Below are 7,228 nucleotides of genomic sequence, written 5' to 3' on the forward strand. Positions count from 1 at the left end.
ATGTCTTAATTAAGAGGGACACCTTCTCTATTTAATCTATTCTTCTGCAGAATAAAATAAGAAGGAGAACTACTCCGGAAGGAATGTCAGGAGTTGGTGAAGGTGGGAAGGGAGGGATTTATGACAGGGTGATTGTTGTTCCTTATTTAGGTAACGCATGGTGTGCTTTTCAACAGATCCATTATGTTCCTTTTTCTTTTAAACGACCAAATGTCGTAATATTTATTTCACAATATTTACATTTACTTTGTTTGACCCTAATAAAAAGCATTATAAAATATTTTACAAGTGATAAATACACATATCACACAAAAGTCTATCTGGAGTATGAATACAGGGACTACGCCATTACAGTTTAAACAAAGCAAAAAAATTATGTCTTTTATACTAATCATTTGTATTTCTTTGTTGCAAAAATATAATTTATCATTTTAGATTGAAAAATAAAGAAAACTTTGATTAAAGTTATCTGATTTATTGTGCACTATTTTCGTTTGCGGATTTTTGGTTTGTGAGCAAACGAATTCTGGCGGGAAGTTTAGATTAAGCTTTTCCAAAAGCTGTTCTATCAATTGCAACTTACTTGAAGAATAAGGCGGGAATTTTAATTTAAAAACTTAAAATAGCGGAAAATACAGGGGCTAAAAAATGTAAATATAAGCATTGGATTATCATTTTTTGAAAGATGCAGTCTCATAACTGCAATGGTGTGTGCAAACAAATTTTCATAACGCGCTAACGCGCGTTACTCAATTTGTTTGCACACATCATTGCAGTTATGAGACAGCATCTTTCAAAAAATGATAATCCAATGCTTAAAAAGACCTTGTGCATATTTACGAATCGTTGAAATACCAATTAAAAACGACACGTAGAGCACAGTCATTTACAAAATATGATCCCGCCTCTAATGTTTTAATTGGAGGTCCATGTTTGCTTTGTTTCTATTTTATATTGTTTTACGGACTTTTGATCTTGAATTCTATTTGTTATCTCCATTATTATGTTTCATTTAATCTAATTTCTTTTACTTGTGTAATAAGGAAAACACTTGTTGGTGCCCTCAATTCGATATATAATTTAGATATATCAACTGATGGTTATTTCCGTTCAAATATCGAAACGATATATCTCAGTGGGCTTGAAATTAAAGCTACCACAGAGTCTTACACATATGTTTCATACTTAGATATTTTGCTAGAATGGACATTATAAACAACAAAATTTCTGATAGTGATGACTCTTACTGTTCTTGCTGTTGGTTATCTCCATGTTTCTTTTCAATCGTTTACTCTCTTTCCCTATGCAGGAATATATACTCAGTACTAGTGTTCTTATCAGATATATATTGGGTTAATATCTCTCAGCTGATTCTATTCACAAGAGCTTGTTCTATGTCTGAGCAATTTCTAAAACCAGGTAAGATATTGACAAAAATTTGATGAAACAAGAATATCAACCGTTTTGTTTAAATTTATAATTTCGTGAGTTTATTGGTCAATACAATGACCTTGTCAGCAAATGCAATCTATCATTCATTCAAATACTTACGTATGTTTAACCTTATTTTTAGGCCATTATTTACACACTGAATTGTCGACGGAGTTTTCTGTTGCGCACCTTGTCCCATTTCTGATGTTTTAAAGCTCCGTGCCTTCCTTTATCCAAAATTTGTAATGTTTAATAGACTAGGAACTTGAGTACTGTTCATAATGTCCATATACTTCTCTTATTAAAAAAAACTATTTGCACTTTTGTGCTTTTAAACGAACACTTGTAATAATTTTTGACCTTCTTATGTACTCTTTTTAATATTGATTATTGAAGAAATGCGCGATAAGAGGGCAGACCTTTTTTTAGGACATTCTAACAGATATAAATCTGACCTTCACTGAGAAGCGGGTAGCAGAATAGGATGGCTGGAATGAACATGGCAGTGAAACTAAATAATGGAAAGGAAATGCCTTTTGTCGGACTGGGCACATGGCAGGTTAGTATTTATTATCAGTAAAATTTGATTTCTATGCTTGATCCTTTATTTATAACGAATTGGTAGTTCTCTTATCAGGTCAAACGAACGTGACCTGCAGACTCTTGTACATAAGTGTTAACATTATTGTTGTGAGATAAAGATTAAGGAGTAGAAAAATGTGCTGGAAAACGGACCTCCACTCCACACCATTTAGCTTCAAAACGAATACTTATCCTAAAACAATTATTTTTCGTTAAGGGTTTTAAATACTCACAATTATCTGAGTTAAAAGTAGAAAAACTGGATTTATTTTCGACGAATATGAATAATACGAGGGTCATTCATTAAGTAATACAACTGGGTACCAAAAAATATGACGCAACCTTAAATTCAAATAATTTTTTTACATCAATCCTTAGAAATATTCCACATTCACTTTAATACACTTTTCAAGTCTTTTTATCCAAAAACAAAAAGCCCAAAAGTACCTAAAAGGCACTGATTTATGGCACTGCCAATGGTCGATCTGGAGCCGTAGCGTCTTCCGGACAACATTTTCTTTGGTTTAGGAAAGTGAAAAAAGTCGCATGGACTTAGATCTGGCGAATATGGCGGGTGTTGCAACTCTGTAACTCTTTCATTCCTCAGAAACGCTTTTATACCTCTTTATGTTTATGTGCGGTAGCATTGTCATGCAGCAGGTAAATTCCACGAAGGCTAGGCCTGTCTTTGGGCGTCTTTTACGAAAGATATGTTTCACTTTAATCAATATTCTGTTTTAGCTCACCTGAGCTGAAAGCTCAAGTGAGCTTTTCTGATTACATTTTGTCTGGCATCCGTCTGTCTGTCTGTAAACTTTTCACACTTTCGACTTCTTCTCAAGAACCACTGTGCCAATTTCAACCAAACTTGCGAAAAAGCATCCTTGGGTGAAGGGGATTCAAGTTTATTCAAATAAAGGGCCATGCCCTCATTCAAGGGGAGATAATTGAGAATTAGTAAAAATTTGGTGGTATGTTTTAAAAATCTTCTTCTCAAGAACCACTGTGCCAGGAAAGATGAAACTTATGGGGAAACATTCTCAGGTGTAAATTCAAGTTTGTACAAATCATGTCCCCCGATGGTAGTGCTGGGCCACAATGGCCGACCAAAGTTTTATATAGAAATATATAGGAAAATTCTTCAAAAATCTTCTTCTCAAGAATAGCAAAGCCATGATTGCTCATATTTATATGGAAGCATCCCCAGGTAGTGTAGATTCAAATTTGTTCAAATCATGACCCCCGGGGGTAGGGCGGGGCCACAATGGCCGACCAAATTTTTATATAGAAATATATAGGAAAAATCTTAAAGAATCTTCTTCTCAAGAACAGCAAAGCAATAATTGATTGAATTTATATGGAAGCATCCTCAGGTTGTGTAGATTTCGTTCAAATCATGACCCCCGAGGGTAGGGCGGGGTCACAATGGCCGACAAAATTTTTATATAGAAATATTTAGGAAAATTCTGTAAAAATCTTCTTCTTAAGAACAGGAAAGCCATAATTGCTCATATTTATATGGAAGCATCCCCAGGTAGTGTAGATTTAAGTTTGTTCAAATCATGACCCCCGGGGGTAGGGCGGGGTTGCGATGGCCAACAAATTTTTACATAGAAATATATAGGAAAATTCTTTAAAAAACTTTTTCTCAAGAACAGCAAAGCCATGATTGCTCATATTTATAGGGAAGCATCCCCAGGTAGTGTAGATTCAAGTTTGTTCAAATCATGACCCCGGGGGTAGGGCGGGGCCAAACTTTTGGTTTTACACTTTTCAATAGTATTGTAAACCAATTCCTACTTTTTCCTAGCCACAATGCTCGGGTGAGCGATGTGGCCCATAGGCCTCTTGTTGTAAAACAAGCTATTAATGGTTCTTCCTTTGGATCTAGGAATTTGAACAATCGCCCCTCTAGAGTCAAAGAAAATTTTGTACAAAACCTTCTTTGAACTCTGGCATCTTCTTCAAATAACGGGTCTTCTGCTGCATTTTCTAAGTCACATTCTAACATTCACTTCTCTTTGAGGCTCAAAAGAGTGCATCCAGGTCTCATCACCTGTTATAATACTGGAAAATTTTCTCTTGTCACAATTCTCAGAAGATTTAAGTAGCTCTTTCACCATTTTTACCGTTGTCTTCTTTTGTGCTTAGTCAGTAAATGAGGAAACCACCTGGCAAACACTTTCCTAAGATTATTAAGTTCTTTTGTTATAATTTTGTGTGCTGTTCCCATTGAAAACTGGAGGGCCCTTGCAATATTTTTCACTGTGTATCTTGCATCTTCTGTTAACATCGTACTCACAGCATCAATATTTCTTTAGATCATAACGCTTTTTGGTCATCCTGTACGTGTTCGATTTTCCAGACTTGTTTCTCCTTGTTTAAATTTCTTCATCCATCTGCAGACTGCACTGTATGAAATTACACCCTTTAAATTTCTTCATCCATCTGCAGACTGCACTGTATGAAATTACACCCTTTAAATTTCTTCATCCATCTACAGACTGCACTGTATGAAATTACACCCTTTAAATTTCTTCATCCATCTGCAGACTGCACTGTATGAAATTACACCCTTTAAATTTCTTCATCCATCTACAGACTGCACTGTATCAAATTACACCCTTTCCATAGGCAGCAACCCTCTTTTTGTAGGCGTCTTTGAATGGTTTTTCTAGCAATACGCAGTTTTTCATATATGCTCGCATTTCCATTTTCACATGAGCGGCCACATTTGAGCGAAAAATTACTCAGTGTAGTGACCATGTTGTTGCAGCCCGGAGGACCGGGCTGCTCTATACATATATGTTTAAGTGTTGGTGTACGGGGATTGAGCTTGGAGAAGTTATTCAGAATTAAAGGTTTTCTAACCATTAAATAGATTGTTAATCAGAATGTTCTTTCCTTTTATAAATTATGATATGCATAATATATTTACTTCCATAAAGTGAATCTGAAAAAATATACATGTTTTTTCGCATTTAATATATAAAAGTTACTTATCATTTACTATCGAAAAAAAGACAGGTTCCTTTTTTTAGAACATCGAATTTAAAATGTCGCATAAAAACGTACTCTGCACAGTTCGTGTTTTATATTCTTAAAGTGAAATACATTTTTTAATATCTAGGTGGTGCATGTGTCTGGTTTAAATTACATTTATGCAGCCAAGATTTACTTGAGGAATTGATAAAGTTTATAAGGGTATCGTTTTTGTTCGATTTTCAACCGACTATTTTTAAAATATTCTCGACTATCGTCTCCATCATTTAGACACATGCTTTTTTCACACATATCGAAGCGGTTTGATGATTAAGAATCATTTCCATTGTTTTCTTTATTTATTTCCCGGGTGACAATTGATGGTTACATCAATGTTTTCTTGTTTTTAATTGTAAGAACTCTGTGAATATAAAAGCAAATTTCGTGCAGTTTTTGGGTTGTGAGATAGGATGAATAGAACATATAGACCGTGAAAAGAAAATCTAAAATACCATGTATTTTTACGGAAAACCATAAGTTGCATTACTTAATGAATGACCCTCGTACATGTATCTAGAGGGTTCCCATGTTTCTTAACCCGTGTATGACATAGGTAAACAGAAGCATATGCCGATATTTAAAAACCCTATTTTGTATTTAAAATGCAGTAAAAATTATTCTAAAACGAGTATAAATACATAATTTTGATGCGAGAAGTTGAAAAATAATTATTTCTTCATAAAAAATGTTGATTGTTTGAATTACAAGGCAATCATTATGCATCAGAATAACAAAAAAGAAAAAAATATTAAACGAAAATACATCAGGAGTTATTGCCGTTGGCAATTTTTCGAACAGATTGATCATTGATAAAATAATGAAATTATTCAAATTTTAAGGTAATTCCACCCTCCTATGATGTCATAGGTTTTTGCAAAAACTGTAATTAGTTTAAATTCATACCTAATAAAACAATATCTCTTGGACGAATGCTTTACAGTAGGTGTAATGATAAATATTGTTAAGTTAAAGAATTTAAAAAATGCATATTTTTTTTTATATTTAATCAATAATTCAATCTTTAAAAAATGTTGACAAGGGCAATAACTCCTTCTAAGGTCTCTTCATTCAGGCATTTGCTTTATTGTAAAATAGTTTCCCTGATATTCACAATTCAAAAGTATCTTTTAAGTAGGAAGTATTTAAGAACACTCAGCATCAGAATAATGCATTTTAACCAGTTTTTACATATTTTTCATGATACAGTTTACAAAAAAAGTGCGATTTTTTATGCTGACATACATTTCTGTTATTTATGTTTCGCATCTTAATTAACATGGTGACCTATACATTTTTTGCCATGATTGAAAAGTTTAAATTATATTAAATGAAAATAAATGCAGTTTTTGTACTTTGAACCTAAAAAATTGTGAGGGTGGAAACACCTTAAATTGTTTTACAAAAAATATTTTTTGTTACACCTATTGAAAGGCATTCGTCCAAATGATATATTTCCTTGGGTATGTATTTATATTATTTACAGATTTTGCGATAATCTATTACATCACAGGAGTATGAAAATACCAGAAATGAAATTTACCCAATATTGAACTTTTTTTCAGAGTCCAAATGATGAGGTTAAGACCGCTGTACGGGCTGCTTTGGATGCCGGGTACAGACACATTGACACGGCCTATAATTACATGAATGAAGATGCAATTGGAGAGGTTCTTCAGGAGTATATTAAGAGTGGAAAAGTGAAAAGAGAGGAATTGTTTATCGTTACAAAGGTATCTTAGAACAAAATGAATGTATATTTCATGAATTAAATGTGAAAAGAGAGGAATTTTGTGTCGTTACAAAGGTATCTTAGAACAAAATGAATGTATATTTCATGAACTGAATGCTATAAAACTTAAAGTTTTGCACAAGTTTTTGCTATTTATATACTAGTTACCAGAATGATTTTTTATATTCAAGTAAAATTTTTAAATGCAATTAATAGGTATAATTATTTAATTGGAATTATAAGGTATCCTTGTATCATTAAGAAAATATACAGCTGCATATGGTATGGAAAATGTGCTTCAAGATGGAAGAAAGAGTGACATTCCTCTTAAACATGTATTTTTGTGTTTGTATAACAAAAATTTATTATATCAGCTTCCAATGATTCACATGGACCCAAAACTGGTGAAGAGATCCATTGAAATAAGCCTGAAGAAACTACAGT

Source organism: Saccostrea cucullata, unplaced genomic scaffold (genome assembly GCF_032062105.1).
Source record: "Saccostrea cucullata isolate Sc308-1 unplaced genomic scaffold, CSIRO_AGI_Scuc_v1 ctg1110, whole genome shotgun sequence".
NCBI lineage: Eukaryota > Metazoa > Mollusca > Bivalvia > Ostreida > Ostreidae > Saccostrea > Saccostrea cuccullata.